The sequence below is a fragment of the Aegilops tauschii genome, chromosome 7, assembly GCF_002575655.3.
Source record: "Aegilops tauschii subsp. strangulata cultivar AL8/78 chromosome 7, Aet v6.0, whole genome shotgun sequence".
NCBI classification, from domain to species: Eukaryota; Viridiplantae; Streptophyta; class Magnoliopsida; order Poales; family Poaceae; genus Aegilops; species Aegilops tauschii.
In genome coordinates, this window is record NC_053041.3 from 204,167,017 (window position 1) to 204,185,728 (window position 18,712).

Consider the following 18,712-nt stretch of genomic DNA (forward strand, 5'->3'; position numbering starts at 1 on the left):
TGCTAACAAGGTATGCAAGCTCCAGCGCTCCATCTATGGACTGGTGCAAGCATCTCGGAGTTGGAACATTCGTTTTGATGAGATGATCAAAGCGTTTGGGTTTACACAGACTTATGGAGAAGCCTGTGTTTACAAGAAAGTGAGTGGGAGCTCTGTAGCATTTCTCGTATTATATGTGGATGACATACTATTGATGGGAAATGATATAGAATTCTTGGAAAGTATAAAGGCCTATTTGAATAAGTGTTTTTCAATGAAGGACCTTGGAGAAGCTGCATATATATTAGGCATCAAGATCTATAGAGATAGATCAAGACGCCTCATTGGTCTTTCACAGAGTACGTACCTTGACAAGATATTGAAGAAGTTCAATATGGATCAGTCCAAGAAGGGGTTCTTGCCTGTATTGCAAGGTGTGCAATTGAGCACGGCTCAAAGCCCGACCACGGCAGAAGATAGAGAAAAGATGAGTGTCATCCCCTATGCCTCGGCCATAGGGTCTATTATGTATGCCATGCTGTGTACCAGACCTGATGTAAACCTTGCCGTAAGTTTGGTAGGAAGGTACCAAAGTAATCTCGGCATGGAACACTGGACAGCGGTCAAGAATATCCTGAAGTACCTGAAGAGGACTAAGGATATGTTTCTCGTTTATGGAGGTGACGAAGAGCTCGTCGTAAAGGGTTACGTCGACGCTAGCTTCGACACAGATCTGGATGACTCGAAGTCACAAACCGGATACGTGTATATTTTGAATGGAGGGGCAGTAAGCTGGTGCAGTTGCAAGCAAAGCATCGTGGCAGGATCTACATGTGAAGCGGAGTACATGGCAGCCTCAGAGACAGCGCAAGAAGCAATCTGGATGAAGGAGTTCATTACCGACCTAGGGGTGATTCCCAATGCATCGGGCCCGATGACTCTCTTCTGTGACAACACTGGAGCTATTGCCCTTGCGAAGGAGCCCAGGTTTCACAGGAAGACCAGGCATATCAAGCGTCGCTTCAACTCCATTCGTGAAAGTGTTCAAAATGGAGACATAGATATTTGTAAAGTCCATACGGACCTGAATGTAGCAGATCCGTTGACTAAACCTCTCCCTAGAGCAAAACATGATCAACACCAGAACGCTATGGGTGTTCGATTCATCACAATGTAACTAGATTATGGACTCTAGTGCAAGTGGGAGACTGTTGGAAATATGCCCTAGAGGCAATAATAAATGGTTATTATTATATTTCTTTGTTCAAGATAATTGTCTATTGTTCATGCTATAACTGTGTTATCTAGAAATCGTAATACATGTGTGAATACATAGACCACAACGTGTCCCTAGTAAGCCTCTAGTTGACTAGCTCGTTGATCAACAGATAGTCATGGTTTCCTGACTATGGACATTGGATGTCATTGATCACGGGATCACATCATTAGGAGAATGATGTGATGGACAAGACCCAATTCTAAGCATAGCATAAAAGATCGTGTAGTTCGTTTGCTAGAGCTTTTCCAATGTCAAGTATCTTTTCCTTAGACCATGAGATCGTGTAGCTCCCGGATGCCGTAGGAGTGCTTTGGGTGTACCCAACGTCACAACGTAACTGGGTGACTATAAAGGTACACTACGGGTATCTCTAAAAGTGTCTGTTGGGTTGACACGGATCGAGACTGGGATTTGTCACTCCGTATGACGGAGAGGTATCTCTGGGCCCACTCGGTAATGCATCATCATAATGAGCTCAATGTGACTAAGGAGTTAGCCATGGGATCATGCATTACGGTACGAGTAAAGTGACTTGCCGGTAACGAGATTGAACAAGGTATTGGGATACCGACGATCGAATCTCGGGCAAGTAACGTACCGATTGACAAAGGGAATTGTATACGGGATTGATTGAATCCTCGACATCGTGGTTCATCCGATGAGATCATCGTGGAACATGTGGGAGCCAACATGGGTATCCAGATCCCACTGTTGGTTATTGATCGGAGAGGCGTCTCGGTCATGTCTGCATGTCTCCCGAACCCGTAGGGTCTACACACTTAAGGTTCGGTGACGCTAGGGTTGTAGAGATATTAGTATGCGGAAACCCGAAAGTTGTTCGGAGTCCCGGATGAGATCCTGGACGTCACGAGGAGTTCCAGAATGGTCCGGAGGTGAAGAATTATATATAGGAAGTCCAGTTTCGGCCATCAAGATAAGAAGCTGACCGAGCTTCTCGACCTCCTCTTAGCCTCGAAGCCAAACCAGCTTCGGGGACTACTGTCGGAGTAAATGGCCATGGGTAGCCTGACCGATTCCCCCTGGCTCTTTGAAAAATTATCAGGCCATTCGAGCCTTCGAGCATACAAAGCATAGGGCCACCTTCCCCCGGCCGGCTATCCCCAGGGCCGACTCCCAGAAGGCGACCCGACCTCAGAAACCTTCCCCAGGAAAGATACGAGATAGCCGACTCCCAGAAGCCGGCCATGAAGAAAGCCGGCTCCCAGAAGCCGGCCAAGACTGCACCCACTAAGACTGAATCCACATAACGGCGATAGGACGGGGCGTGGCCGCAGTACAGCCCACTACCCCCAAATCCCGGAACAGGCATGGCCACAGGGCGCCGTACGGGCCAGCCATCCCCCATCCGGCGCGGCACTGTAGCCATGTTGGCCTCGATGTCACCCACGACAGGCGCCAGTACGGCCCACGGGCGGCGGCCCCCTTTAGCCAGAGAGACACCCGAAGGCGGCCCGGCCTCCCCTAGTCGGCCAGGGGCGTGGCCGGCTCCCAATAGCCGGCTACCTCCCTCCCTCGAAGCATGTGCCTCATTAAGGAGACAAGACGAGGTAAGGCTACAGTGAGAGCCCGCAAGGCGGCGGCACTGTAGCCACGCTTACCTCGACAAAGCCCTCGTCATCAGAGGCGAGGCAAGAGTAACCAGCCGCCGACAAAGCCCCCAAGCGGTGGGGCCGGCCTGTCGACCAAGAGGCCGGCAGCCGGCGGGACCCACCAGTCGGCGGGCCCCAATGGCCGTCGGAGAAGCCGGCGAGCATAGGCACTGACGGTTGGGACCCGCTCCCAGCCGGATTACCATTGTACCCCTGGGGGGTAGGCCTATATAAACCCCCCGGGACACCCATGCAAAGGGTTGATCTCATAGAGTTTCATACACCACATAGAGAGAAAAGGAGAGCTAGCCTTGCCCTTCTTCTTCCTCTAGCCAAACAGCTCAAGGAGCACTTGTAGCTACTTGTTCTGATTTAGTGATCATGCGAAGACCCCGCAGAGCAGGACTAGGGGTGTTATCTCCACGGAGAGCCCCGAACCTGGGTAAGATCCGCCGGCGTGCATGTCTTCGCCTCATCCTGTTTCCAGGCACCGACGATGTCTTACTGGCTCCCACAATGATAAGCCACCCGTTGGCATATGTCGCACCTACCACCCGACAACTATTGTGATAACACTTCCGCACTGCACGCTCAACGCAAGTGCACGTCATTGTTTGAACCAAGTGTGCTGCAGTACTCAGGCGAGTGAACTTCGTGTCGGAAAAAACTGCACGCGGTGTTTTTTGGTACCTTTTTCGCTCTAATTTTTTTTACTGTTTATCAGAACGAGGCGTGTAATATAACGTTGAGAAGCTATGGATTAGGTGCAACTTCGCCATGTTGAACACTTTTCGGGATTCCTCACGGTTTAAGAGCAGTTTTGAAAATGGTGCGCCGCATGACGAGTGGCAGCAAGCGTTTTTTCGCGTTTTTCTCTAAACGCTCGTCGGATTAAATCAAATGATACACCGTTGGAAAGATACCATCGAGGCCCATCTTTTTCATATGTATTATTTTCTCTAATTCATTACGGTTTAAGAGCAGTTTCAAATTTACTAAAATCGCGGAACTCTGTTTTTCAAAAAAAATTCAAATTTTCGGTACTATCTTTGCTCCAGTTTTTGAACAGTTTGTCAAAATGAGGCATATGGTATGCCATTGGAAAGCTACGGACAAGGCGCAACTTATATATGATGAAATGGTTTTGAGATTCCTCACGGTTTTTAGTTAATTTTGAAAATCGTGCGGCTGACGACGAGAGGCAGCGGCTGTTTTTCGCGAAATTTTTACAAACCGCTTTTCGAAATGATTCAAATTATATGCCGTTGGAAAGATATCGATGAGGCGCAACTTTTTCATGTAGAACACTCTCTCCAATTCCTTACGGTTTTAGAGCAGTTTTGATTTTACCGAAAAACGGATACTCTGTTTTTTGCGAGACCAAAATCGTCGTGTGTACTGCATCGGACAGAAGAACGCACTGCTTCAAATTAAAAATCGCACTGCATCAGGCAGTCAGGTGAACTTCATGATTTCTTTTGTCAAACGTAAATTTTCTCAGGCGAGGAAGTGATCAACACTTCACATCGGGCGTAAGTGAACCACAACACTATTGAGAAATGAACCGCATAGTTTTGTTTATCATTTCTGTAACAATTATCTGTACTTCAAATTTTTTTAGAGTAAGTGAGCCGCAACACTACATAAGTGAAACAACGACTGAGCGAGTGAACTACATAAAAAAAGAAGTGAAATTCTTTGAGATGTTTTTTCCTCTCGTTTACCAAGTGAAGAACAAAGGAGTCTTCTCTCGTTTTCCAACTATTTGATAAATGCATCAAGACACTTTTTAGATAAACGCATCAGAACAGCGGGACCGAGTCTTAGTGAACCACATCATGTTTTCTATATCATGTTCTAAAAATATATACTTTAAACTAAGTGAGCTGCCTTGATAAAGTGAAGTTTTTGTAGCGCAGCGAAGTGAACTTATTTTTGGAGTTCTCTTACACATTTTTTGTGAGCTTCGATTGACGTCAATCTGGGCTGCGAGACAAACCGAATGAACTGCATTTTTTTATTTTTGTAATAAAATATGAATATGGACTGCATGGCGCCTGGGTATTGAAAAAGTGAACCTCTCAAAAACACAAACTTCCTAATTGCATACTCCCTCCGTACGAAAATACTTGTCATTAAAATGGATAAAAAGAGATGTATCTAGAACTAAAATACATCTAGATACATTCCCTTTTATTCATTTTGGTGACAAGTATTTCCGGATGGAGGGAATACATTTTAAGCTCTTCATGTGTCCATCATGTGTTTTTACACAGTGGACGTGTGGTTTTCTCATTGGGCATAAGGTTTGCAACAAGTTAATTCTCTTTTTGTCCCTGATAATTTAAAACAAACGATAATAAGTACATCTCCTAGATGAACCTCTACGGGAGTTCACATGACTGCTGCTAGATGAACTCATCTGCAGATGATCACCGCAATTTTGCAGAAACAAACTCTGACAGAAAAGTACAATATGACCCTCGTGGGGTTACTACATGGCAGAGGCACTACAACTCTGCCCGCCGACGAACTGCAAATGGCCTGGCAAACGAATTGGGGTTGCCAACCTGAAACTTAATTGCACCGAGACGTAGATTGCCGAGAACACAAATAATCTAGCTGCTCGTCCAGGTGCGCCAAACTGCAAGCGCACTGCAAATAAAAGGAATGAGAACCGCAACCTTTTGAAGAAGTTTGTCCAAGAAGAGATGTAGCTACTCATGGTTACCGCAGCCCACTCCCAACCGCGCTGCTACTCGAGGTTGTTGTGGCGCGTGGGAGGGTCACCGAACTGCACGCCGTCGTATGCCCTACTGCATGCTGTCGTCGGTCGCACTGCACGCCGACGTTGGCCGTACTGGACGCCCGTAGGTGCCACACATCTTGCCATTCGGGGCACGGCGATGCACGACACACAACCACAGGCAACTAAATCAGTGAGCAGGGAATGGGCGATGCAGCTCGGCAGTGTCGGAGTCACACCTCGAGAATGGGCGGATCTGGCCAGGGGAGAGGGGAGGCCAGGGAGATGTCGGACCGGGGAGGCCAGGGAGATGTCGGACCTCCAGCCCACCGATGCTGCACGTGAGGGTGCCCGCACGCCGGGGCGGGGGCTGAGCTGCATGCCGGGTCGAGCTGCACTGCACACCACAGTCGCCCGCACTGCATGCTGTGCAGTTCAGAGAAAGGTAGAGGGGAGTCCGGTGGGGAACCCAGGGGTGCGACGTAGGCAGTGGCGGCCCGGTCCACCCGTGGTGTAGAGCGGAGGTGGTGGCGGCGAGGGCTGGGATCCGGGGTGGCTTGTCCGCGCCGGAGGAGGGGGCGCCCAGGCCTCGCCGGAGAGGAGGAAGAGAGCCGGTTGATCTCCTCCCTCGGGCCTAGTTGGATCCGCAACGGCGCGGGGCGGCCGGCAGCGTGGCAATTCTGGGCGGCCGGTGGAATGTGGTGGGGCGGCGGGGAAGGTAGGCGATGCGGGGAGGCGGTGCGGCGGCGAGGAAGGGAGGCGGCACGCGGCGCGCGGCGGGAGGCGGGGCGACGATGCGGGGTGGGAGGCGGGGCGACGATGCGGGGTGGGAGGCGGGGCAGCGGTGTGAAGGCACGGGGTGGAAGGCAGGGCGGCGGCGCGGGACGGGAGACGGGGCGGCGGTGCGAAGGCACGGGGTGGGAGGCGAGGCGGCAGCGCAGGACGGAAGGCGGGGCGACGGTGCGAAGGCGCGGGGTGGAAGGCGGGGCGGGAGGTGGGGAGCACAGGGAGAGAGGGGATTGGGCTGGTTTTAGGAATGGATAAGGTGGGGGTTGGATTTTTTCTTCGGGGCTGGGCGTCTGGTCCGATGTTAGAAGAATAAGGTTTTGGGGTGTAGAATAAGGTCTTAAGGGTGTTATCTTAACACCCCTTAAGAGTCTTATTCTACTAACAATTTTCTTATTCTGCTAACACAAACACACTGTTGCATCATCCTAACCGAACCGCGTCAGAGCCCTTAAACAAAGCACCTACCCCACCCCCACCTCTCGTAACCTCCCGCACGACAGGAATCCCCACACCCCACCCGCAGCAACCTCCCGATCCCCCACCACCTACCACCGTCGGTGCCGCCGCACCAGCGCGTCCCTCCACCGCCGCCGGCCTCGTCAACCAGAACCCCGAGCCTGCCCACCACCTACCTACGACACACTGCCCCGCCCCGCCGCCGCCCCGCTGCCATGGCAGCGCCGCCGGGGCCCGGGTCGTCCTCTCCCTCTCCGGTAGGGAGGCCCCGTCGAGCAACTCCCTGGCTTGCCACCGTGAGGAGGCCGGTCAGGAGGCATGCGCTAGCGGCCCCAGCCCCTGCTGCCCGCGGCGGATCCGACGAGTCAACCCACCTCCTCATCTCCCCCGCGGCGGATCCGACGAACTCTATCACCATGCGCCGGTGGCCGGATCCCCACCCGCGCGCGTGCAGCCGGGCTCCTTCCTCCACCGCAAATCTTACCCCCGTCGCCTCCTCCTCATTCAGGTGATCTTCCCCTACCTCCTTTGCAGCAAGACAACGAGGGGCTCTTCTCCCCAGCACGCATGCCCACAGAAATGGCGTCAGATCCTTCGAACTGGGCGGCCGCTCCCCACACGTTTGTCGCCATCGACTGGAGAACCACATGGGAGCACCACGAGCTTCACGCTGGTGCCGCAATCATGGGTCTTTTCGTTGACCGTCGAGTTGGACGCCGGGTGTCGAGCGCATCCAGATCGAGGGCGCATGGCCCATGGCCTCCTCACTTCCAGTAGCTCCCCTACGGCCACCTACTCCTGGGGTTGCCGTGGAGTTTGGTGGCCTCCCGTCGATGTCCAGCACGCGTCGTCCTCTTCTCCATCAACGAGGCAGCATCGGCACAGCGCCAGAAGGATGGGGAAAGCGGTGCATGTGTGTTGCAGTTCGCCGGAGATAGGAGTGCAGCTCAGTTGCGCGGCGCGTGCAGCTCGGCTAGCTTGTGCGTGCAGTTCCCTGGCCGACCACTCCTACCCTTCAGAATATCCTGGCTCGGTGGTGGCGTGAGATGTGGTTCGGTGCTCGTGTAGGTGCAGTTTGTGGGCACACCGCAATGTCGGCAGCAACGCCTGGGTCTCCACCTCTCCAGCCGTCTCACTTCCCTCCTCTCCTTGTTCCTATGGTGGCGACCACTCCTTGCAGTTCAGAAAAAGTTTTTTCTTCAAATTTGGCCGTCGATGCAGTTCGACAGGAGTACATCTCAGCCCGTGCAGTTTGTGCGGCCGTGCGGCTCGGCGAGCTATTTTGTGCAGTTTCCTGGATGCATTTCAGGTGCTGCCTGCCTATGATGAAATTTGGTTCAGTTTACTTGTTTGTATTTACTCAAACATCATGTAGTTCACCGAAACTCTTTGTTGTTCTCATGTTAAAACAATGGGGGTTCACTTTGTAAAAAAAAAGGGCAGCCCCTTAGTGGTTCACTTTGTAAAAAAAGAGAAAGAAATCCCCATGGGAGGTTCACTTATTTTTCTAAAGCAATTTGTTTTGTTTGTGGGAGGTTCACTTATTTTTCTAAAGCAATTTGTTTTGTTTGTGGGACGATTGAAAAAAGTAGCTCATTACCCCTCTATATGAAGTGCAATTTGTTTTGTGTGTTTCAAAATTCAGTCGAATGCAGTGCGTTTGGTCCTCGGACGTCGTTCACTTTTGCGAGTGATGATGTTCACTTGTGCCCAACATGAAAAGTGCAAAAAAATTAGCGAAACAACAAGATAGTAATGTGCTTCACTTTGATATATGTCACGGTTCACTTGCCCTCATCTCTAGGGTACACTCTCGTTCATAAAAAAAAAGTTGAAAAGAATACAATAAAAACTCGCAAAAACTCATCTAAGAAACTTTATGTCTGACACAAAGATCATGAAGTTCACCTGCTCGTCTAATACAATGCGGTTTTCAGTCCGAAGCAATGCAGCTTTCTGTCGGATGAAGTTCACACGTCGCGGTTCACTTTCTCTCGTCTGTGTGGTCCACTCATGTTCATAAAAAAAGTTAAAAAAAGACAACAAAAACTCGTCTGAGAAAAATAACGTCCGACAAAAAAAATTATGCAACTCGCTTGCCCGTTCGATGCAGTGCGGTTTTCATTCTGAAGCAGTGCGTTTTTCTGTCTGATGCAGTACATACGACGATTTTGGGTCGCGAAAAACGGAGTGTCTCTATTTCATTAAAATCAAAATTGCTCTTAAACCATAAGGAATCAGAGAGAGTGTTCTACATGAAAAAGTTGTACCTCGTCGATATCTTTCCAACGGCGTATAATTTGAATCATTCCGACCCGCGGTTTGTAAAAATTTCGCGAAAAACGTCCGCTGCCACACATCGTCAGCCGCACGATTTTCAAAATTAACTTAAAATCGTAAGGAATCTAGAAAACATTTCAACATATGGAGGTTGCGTCTCGTCCATAGCTTTTCAATGGTATATTACATGCCCCGTTTCGACAAACGATTAAAAAACTGGAGCGAAAACAGTATAAAAAATTTGAAAAAAAATTTGAAAAACAAAATTCCGCGATTTAGTAAATTTGAAATTGCTCTTAAACCGTAACGAATTAGTGAAAATAATGGATATGAAAAAGATGCGCCTTGACGATATCTTTCCAACGGTGTATCATCTGCTTCATTCCGACCAGCGGTTGAGAAAAAAAGGCGAAAAAACGCTCGCTGCAACTAGTCGTGTGCTGCACTGTTTTTGAAACTGCTCTTAAACCGTGATGAATCTTGAAAAAATTTCAACATGGCGAAGTTGCGTCTAATCCATATATTTTTAACGGTATATTACACGCCTCGTTCTGACCAACGGTTTAAAAACTGGAACGAAAATAGTACCAAGAAAACACCGCGTGCAGTTTTTTGCGACGGGAGGTTCACTAGTCTCTATTGCAGTGCCCTTGCTACTGAAAGTGCGGTGCCTTCGCGTTGAGCGTGCAGTGCAGAAGTGTTATCAGAATAACTATTCTGCTAATATTAGCAGAATAGACCGGCTGTATATACATACACACATATATATACATATAGGATGGGTCTATTCTAATAACACCCCGTTAAGACCTTATTCTAACAACACCAAAGCCTTATTCTGATAACACTACAAACTAAACCCGCAACCCAAGCGAACCGAACTGCGTTAGAAAAAAAATGCCACACTCTATCTTCTACTCGTCCACCCACCCTCCCATCTCTCTCCCACGACCTCCATCTCCAGCTCGTCAACTCCCCCGCGCCGCCGCCCGGCCTCCTACCCCGCGCCACCCCACCGCCTCCTCCCTCGCGCCGCTCCGCCACCACCTCCCCCGCGCCGCCCCGCCGCCTCCCACCCCCGCGCCGCCCCGCAGCCTCCTACCCCCCGCGACGCCCCGCCGCCTCCTACCCCCGCGCTGCCGCGGCACCACCGCCCAAAATCACGGCCACCCGCGCCGAGCACTAGGGCCTCCCGCCGCCGCCGGTCTCCGCCCACACCTTCCTCCCCCATTCGTCGTGCCTCTGGTCCGGCCGCAGGAAGCGCCCCCGCAACCCTCTCGCTCTCTGTTCCAGGGGTCATCTTCTCAGATGCCGGCTGAGATCCACGGTCGTCGCGCCGCCATTCACCTGCCTGGCCTTCCTCTGGCTCTCCCTGGCCTTCTCCATCTTCGCGCCGCCGTTTGCTGAGCAGCAGACGCCGCTGACCCCTCTCATCGCCATGGATCCCGGTGACCCTGCCTTCTCTGTGTCTCACCGGCACCGCGCCCCCTACCTCCCTGGACTCCCCGGTGCATGGGCCACTCGACCCCAACCCCGCAGCACACTCTCCCACGATGGAAAACACCATCCCTGACCACATGGATCCTCCTTGTGCTCACCCGCAGAACGCCGCATCCTCCAGATCCAATCTTGTTTTCTCTGTGCAGTTCAGCGGTGCGTGGACGTGCAGAGCGGCGGCGCCGGCAAAACGATGAGGAGGAGGATGGTGTGTGCCTTCTGGTTCGTGGGCTCGTCGTTTTGCAGCTCAATTTTGCTTGTTAATGCAGCCCATTTTTGCTCGTCTGAGCAGTCCATAATGCTCCTCGGCAAACCACTTGACATCCTTCCTCGTCCATATTGTGGTGTGTAGTCCTGTAATCATGGTCGTGCAGCCCATCGACGCTAGGGTGTGTGGTTTGGTCAGTGCGGGTGTGTGGTTCAGCGCCCGTTGATGTGTGGGTGGGCGACAACAAAATTTTCTACTCTGAATGCGATTTGATTTTCCAGATTTACAAAGACGTTGTAGGAAAAAAATTGAACAACTATAGTTCCTTGTAAAAAAAACACTGAATTCCATTTTGATGCAGTTCGGCTGGGGACGCTACACTGCAGTCCGTCTCTATATTATTGAGAGTTTCTAATTCATTTGTTTTGTGTGTTTGAAAATTCAGTTAACTACGTCAACACATGCAGTGCGTTTGGTCCTCGGATGTGGTTCACTTGCGCCCAACATGAAAAGTGTGAAAAATTGAGCGAAACAACAAGATATTAATGTGGTTCACTTAGATATATGTTGTGGCTCACTTGCCCCCGTCTCTGCGGTCCACTCTTGTTCATAAGAAAATTGAAAAAAATACAACAAAAACTTGTCTGAGAAAAAATTACGTTCGACAAAAAAATCATGAAGTTCACTTGACCGGCTGATGCAGTGTGGTTTTCTGTCTAAAGCAGTGCGGTTTTCTGTCTAAAAGCAGTGCGGTTTTCTTCCTCGTCTTCAAAAATTTACGTCCCACAAAAAGGAAATCATGCAGTCCGCTAGCCCGTCTGATGCAGTGCGGTTTTCAGTCTAAAAGCAGTGCGGTTTTTGCTACCTCTTGAGCATGCGTTGGTTTTCCCTTAAAGAGGAAAGGGTGATGGAGCAAAGTAGCGTAAGTATTTCCCTCAGTTTTTGAGAACCAAGGTATCAATCCAGTAGGAGATTACACGCAAGTCGCCTAGTACCTGCACAAACAATCAAGAACCGTGCAACCAACGCGATAAAGGGGTTGTCAATCCCTTCACGGCCACTTGCAAAAGTGAGATCTAATAAAGATAATAAGATAAATATTTTTGGTATTTTTGTTGTATAGATTGGAAAATAAAGATTGCAAAATAAATAGTAAACTAGAATTATAGATCGGAAACTTATATGATGTAAAGTAGACCCGGGGGCCATAGGTTTCACTAGTGGCACTGGTGCGCATCGGTCCTAAACAAACGGTTTTTAACCCCTTTCCGCGACGGCATTTGGAACCGTCTCCAAGTGAGTGTGGGCAATAGGTCCCACACGACCCAGAAACCGTCGGGGATATGCCCTCCTAGCACACACGTTCGGCAAAATGAGGTCGTGTGCGACCGGCGAGCGCTCAAATACGGAAATACGTAGAGTAGAGCTAAAAAATACAATTATACGACGAAATTGTTTCCGGTTGCAAGTACATCACACACAGTCAGTCCCCGCTAAACGTTTCCGTTAATATGCACATCCCACACAGTCGCTCCAAGGAAAACGTTCTGTTCATAGGTACATCACACACAATTTTTCCCGTTAAATCATTTGTGTTATTGAATGTATCACACACGGTCCATAGAAGAAACTGTGTGGCAAAGGCTGTCCATCACACACAGTTTTTACGTGGTAAACGTTTGCGCAAGGTGGCCTAACGCAAACAGTTTTCAAGAGAAAGTTGTGTGTGATTGTTCATTGAGCCAACACAGTTTATTCCTAGAAACTGTGTGCGTTGTCTCAGGTCATGGCCCACGGTATTATTTCAACAACCGTTTGCAATAGCAAAACCCAAGCAGGCAAATTCGCCATTAGCAGGCTAATTATGTGATTATTCATAATCCATTTATTAATCTATTTGACATTTCATATTAAGCACACAATATATTTCATTTCCATATTAAGGAAGTAGAATTTCATAATCGAAATACATCAGAGTACAACATGATATAGCTTCAGCACTCAGCTACCCCATTACACAACTGCACCAGCAGCAAGTTCCACATGCAACATATAGAACCTTTCGAAATTAGCATCATAGACGGTATATAGACAAATGCATCTCATCTGGAAAACTGCTGAAGCGGAAGGCGAATATTGAGCCTTCATTCATGTTGAAGGTCTTTGCAACTTTAGGCCAGTGCCTGTGGATGATTGACCGTCCGTCCTTTGTCCTCTTCAGGAACACTTCAATATTGAACCGTGGGTGTTGTAAGAAAACCTTCCTCGCCTCCTGACCATAGAGGTGGTTTGAGAGGTAATCATCAGTGAACTTCTTTGGAAAGGCCTGAAAACAAGGATGTGCATAAATATCTTCTCTATATTGGAAATGGGGCAAAGGAATAAAAAAGGCAAGGTATAATAGTTAGTACCATCTTGTAGTGAACTGATGTCTTCTTCATTATGCAGACAAAGATCTTGTTGTTTTTTGTCACTAATTTCTTTATCCTAACAATCTTTCTGAGTTTCTTGATTTGATTGATATTCATGGACAACTCATTCCCCATATGCAAAAAGGGTCGAACAGTGGGTCAAAACCTCTGACACTAGGACCTACATGTGCAAGACCAAATTGTTAAAAACCAAAATATTAGAATGGTTCCTACACAACAATACAAAATTCTACCCACGACAATTGGACATTGCTTTGCAGAATTGAACTAAGCAGTTAACTAAACACCACAACAAATGAACCAAACATTAACTGAGCACCACATTGCACAATATAACATAATCCTAATAGAAGATCAGACAGTTAACCAAACAGTTAACTACAGCCAATTGTAGCAATTGTATTTGTTTCGCATGTATTTACTACAGCCAAATTCAATTTATTCCTCACATGGTATACAATAACAGAATGCACCCACAATTTTGTAAAGATAAATTCGATTTATTTCTCACACGGAAGAAAATACAAAATTGCAGTCTGAAGAATTGAACATCACATTTGCAGAATTGAACCAAACAGTTAACTGAAGACAACAACTAATTAACAATACAGTTAATAAGTAAGCACCACACTGCACGGCATATAGAACATATACACTAGAGCAACAAATTGCATGGTAAAAATTAGATATCACAATTCACTAGAATTTGTGAAGGAAAGGCAGGAGCAGCACACGCAACAGGTAAACCGAGCATGCTTAACCGGCGTAGCTAGCAAATGGCAAGGTGCTCCTTCAAGATCTGGGGGTCGGCACGAATGGCAGCCATCGCGACCTCATCCGCGCGTGCGGCCACGATTTGTTTCTCTGCTGCCAAATGCTCCTTGAGGTCCGGGCTATACTGCGTGCACCATGGCTTAGGCCGGCGCTTATTTGGTGGAGGGGTCGGTGATTTGGGTGGAGGTGTCGCGCTCGCGCCGGCGGTTGGGGCATGTGGGATGTGGAAGGAGGAGGAGGATGAGGGTCGGGTGTGGATTACCTGCCTGGATAGAGGAGGCCGAGCAGCGTGAAGGAGGGTCGCCGACGAGGAGGCGGCGCTGCAAGCAAGGAGTGAAGGTTTCAACTTGGAAAGGAAGGCGGAAAGAGGGGAAATGTGTCTTTTGGTAGGGGGGAGGGGGCAGGGAGTTAGATATTTCCGCAGAAGCCAAAAATTTGGAATCGCTTCAGCGAAAAAACTGGCGCGCAAAGTGTCATCAGACACGGTCCCTTATTCAGAACTGTGTACGATATGTGGACATCATAAACGATTCAGATAGCTTAACCTGCGTGTGATGAGTTTGAACGTCAAAATTTTTGGTTCGAATTTCCATGGTTACAGTGGTCATCCACGTCATTGCATAATTTGGGTACACAAAGGAGACTACAACACACCCACACTTCTTAATCGAGCAAGTTCAGCAATTAAACAGAGCTAGCTGACCTAAACATTACTCTAATAAATTAAAGACCGGCGCTCTTAATTAAACAAAACAAAGAGTACTACTATGGCTGGTGCTCGTCGATATCCGTCGCCGCCTCCATTTCCAGCTCGCGCCCGACGGTCTCCTGGGAAAGGGGCTCCATGGCATCCATCGCTCCATACTCGGCAAGCATCTCGCCATCCGCGTTCGCCATCTCTTTGGAAAAGGCAGCCACGAGCTGGGCGTGGGCGGACCCGATCTGGGCTTGGACGGGCTCCGTCGTCGCAAGGTATGCGGCGGAGGAATGGACGACTGCTCGAACGCTCTCGGCGATTGCCAGCTCTTTGGCCGTGGGTTGCCGACCGTTATCGGAGAAGCTTCATTCGATTTGTGCGGTGACCGCCAGGAGCATGGCATGGGCGGCCTCAACATGGTCGTGGGCGGCCTCCATCAGGGCTAAGGCCGCCGCTGCAGAACGAACAGCTGCTGTGCCGCTCTCGCTAGTTGCTATCCCCGAGGCAGATGTTGTTGCCGCCAACTGAGAAGCAACAACGGCCGTTTGGGCTGCCTTTGCCGCCCGGTCACAGATTGCGGCCGCGCTCATGCACCTTGTTAGCATGCGCATGGCGGCTACGGCCGCGCTCTCGCCGGAGTGGGCCACCGAAGTTGCCCTCACGACGCGGGTCCACGTGCCCATCTTTCACCGCTGACGATTGAACAGTGAAATGATATTTGGGGAGCGAGCTAGTGTGCTTGAGACGCCGGCTGTGGACTGTAGCCGACGCACCTTCTCGCGTAAGCCATAGGCGTACTATACACCGACGGTGCTCCAGGATATTTTGTGCTGCATCTCACACAGTTGTTGATAATAAACTGTGTGCGATCTACTTGATTTTTCATCTTGATTTGAATTACATAAACGGTGTTTGAATTGCTCGACCTTTTATCTGGAGTGAACATGCAACTATATGTGTGTCGTAGAAGAATTGGAATTATTTAGGGTTCGTTTGAACATTTAATACATTAAATTGGATTTCTAGCCATTTCAGGTGAACAATTCAAATTTGAACTACATGCACATGCTCGAGTGCATATAAATTGGTCGAAAAATCAAACTGTGTCCTTGGGTGCATGCTTAGGTCCCATGCAAAAAATGGGAATGAATTTTAAACACCAGGGCACCGTTGATTGCCGGAAAAACATTGAGATGCCTGGTTTTCAAATTCTAGTAAATCAAAAACTCGTCTGAAATTCATGAAACTTGGCATGCTATCATGGAGCGGCATCAACATGCCGTGGTACAAATTTTGTCCCATTTGGGGCAGGTTTGGGTATATGCTTCTCACAAACCGGAGCTTCTCACAAGAAGCATGATGGTTTTCGGTAGGGAATGTCCCACCTTTGGGGATGAAACAATATCCATTGCCTCTTATTACTTTCAATTTTTTTTCTCGTGTCAACTTAGAACAACAGGAGTGTTGTGTGAATTTTTGTGATTTTTCGGGGTTCGTTTAGACATTTTATGCATTAGCTGAGTTTTCAATGCATTTATGTGCATAATTCAAATTTGAACTACATGCACATGCTCGAGTGCATATAAATTGGTCAAAAAATCAAATTTGTGTCCTTGGGTGCATGCTTAGGTCCCATGCAAGAAATGGGAATGAGTTTCAAACACCAGGGCACCGTTGATTGCCGGCACAACATTGAGATGCCTGGTTTTTAAATTCTAGTAAATCCAAAACTCACCTGAAATTCGTGAACCTTGGCATGCTATCATGGAGCGGCATCAACATGCCATGGTACAAATTTTGTCCCATTTGGGGCAGGTTTGGGTATATGCTTCTCACAAACCAGAGCTTCTCACAACAAGCATGATGCTTTTCGGTAGGGAAGGTCCCACCTTTGGGGACGAAACGATATCCATTGCCTCTTATTGCTTTCAAATTTTTTTCTCGTGTCAACATAGAACAACAGGAGTGTTGTGTGATGTTTTGTGATTTTTCGGGGTACGTTTGGACTTTTTATGCATTAACTGAGTTTTCAATGCATTTATGTGCATAATTCAAATTTGACCTACATGCACATGCTCCAGTGCATATAAATTGGTCGAAAAATTAAATCTGTGTCCTTGGGTGCATGCTTAGGTCCCATGCAAGAAATGGGAATGAATTTCAAACACCAAGGCACCGTTGATTGCCGGCAAAACATTGAGATGCCTGGTTTTTAAATTCTAGTAAATCCAAAACTCTTCTGAAATTCATGAAACTTGGCATGCCATGGAGCGGCATCAACATGCCGTGGTACAAAGTTTGTCCCATTTGGGGCAGATTTGGGTATATGATTCTCACAAACCGGAGCTTCTCACAACAAGCATGATGCTTTTCGGTAGGGAAGGTCGCACCTTTGGGGACGAAACGATATCCATTGCCTCTTATTGCTTTCAATTTTTTTTCTCGTGTCAACATAGAACAACAAGAGTGTTGTGTGAATTTTTGTGATTTTTCGGGGTACGTTTGGACTTTTTATGCATTAACTGAGTTTTCAATGCATTTATGTGCATAATTCAAATTTCAACTACATGCACATGCTCGAGTGCATATAAATTGGTCGAAAAATCAAATCTGTGTCCTTGAGTGCATGCTTAGGTCCCATGCAAGAAATGCGAATGAATTTCAAACACCAGGGCACCGTTGATTACCGGCAAAACATTGAGATGCCTGGTTTATAAATTCTAGTAAATCCAAAACTCGTCTGAAATTCATGAAACTTGGCATGCTATCATGGAGCGGCATCAACATGCCGTGGTACAAATTTTGTCCCAATTGGGGCAGGTTTTGGTATATGCTTCTCACAAACCGGAGCTTCTCACAACAAGCCTGATGGTTTTCGGTAGGGAAGGTCCCACCTTTGGGGATGAAACGATATGCATTGCCTCTTATTGCTTTCAATTTTTTTTCTCGTGTCAACAAAGAACAACAGGAGTGTTGGCGAAATTTTGTGATTTTTCGGGGTTCGTTTGGACATTTTTATGCAGTAAATGAATTTTCAATTCATTTATTTTCACAATTCAAATTTGAACTACATGCACATGCTCCAGTGCATATAAATTGGTTGAAAAATCAAATATGTGTCCTTGGGTGCATGCTTAGGTCCCATGCAAGAAATGGGAATGAATTTCAAACACCAGGGCACCGTTGATTGCCGGCAAAACATTGAGATGCCTGGTTTTTAAATTCTAGTAAATCCAAAACTCATCTGAAATTCATGAAACTTGGCATGCTATCATGGAGCAGCATCAACATACCGTGGTACAAATTTTGTCCCATTTGGGGCAGGTTTGGGTATATGCTTCTCACAAACCAGAGCTTCTCACAAGAAGCATGATGCTTTTCGGTAGGGAACGTCCCACCTTTGGGGACGAAACGATATCCATTGCCTCTTATTACTTTCAAGTTTTTTTCTCATGTCAACATAGAACAACAGGAGTGTTGTGTGAATTTTTGTGATTTTTCGGGGTTTGTTTGGACATTTTTATGCATTAACTTAGGTTTCAATGCATTTATGTGCATTATTCAAATTTGAACTACATGCACTTGCTCCAGTGCATACAAATTGGTTGAAAAATCAAATCTGTGTCCTTGGGTGCATGGTTAGGTCCCATGCAAGAAATGGGAATGAATTTCAAACACCAGGGCACCGTTGATTGCCGGCAAAACATTGAGATGCCTGGTTTTTAAATTCTAGTAAATCAAAAACTCACCTGAAATTCATGAAACTTGGCATGCTATCATGGAGCGGCATCAACATGCCGTGGTACAAATTTTGTCCCATTTGGGGCAGGTTTGGGTATATGCTTCTCACAAACCGGAGCTGCACACAACAAGCATGATGGTTTTCGGTAGGGAACGTCCCACCTTTGGGGACGAAACGATATCCATTGCCTGTTATTGGCTTCAAATTTTTTTCGTGTCAACAT